Raw genomic sequence first — 326 nt, 5'->3', positions numbered from 1 at the left:
CTATCTATCTATCTATCTATAACACACTACCTGCTGAAGGTGGAGGAAAAAACATTTGCTTAGCCAAATTAACTCATCTGCATTTGGAGTACAAGGTTGCAAAATACTAGACCTATCTATGATTTTTAACCCCTTGTATAGCATTTTCTCGCAGTACTCTTATATTAAAATGTCTTGTTTTAGTCTTGGTTGAGGGTTTAAATAGGAACTTCTTGGATCTTATAATGTATTTCCCTTAGAACAACTCCTCCCATTGATTTCAAGGAATCCTTATTTGGGAGGAGAACGTCTTGAGTGCATGTGCCATTCATTGAGACGGGGCGCGG

Source organism: Morone saxatilis, unplaced genomic scaffold, assembly GCF_004916995.1.
Source record: "Morone saxatilis isolate NCDOM2014 unplaced genomic scaffold, NCSU_SB_2.0 Contig22, whole genome shotgun sequence".
In the NCBI taxonomy this organism is placed as follows: domain Eukaryota; kingdom Metazoa; phylum Chordata; class Actinopteri; family Moronidae; genus Morone; species Morone saxatilis.
Note: the sequence above shows the minus strand (reverse complement) of the source record.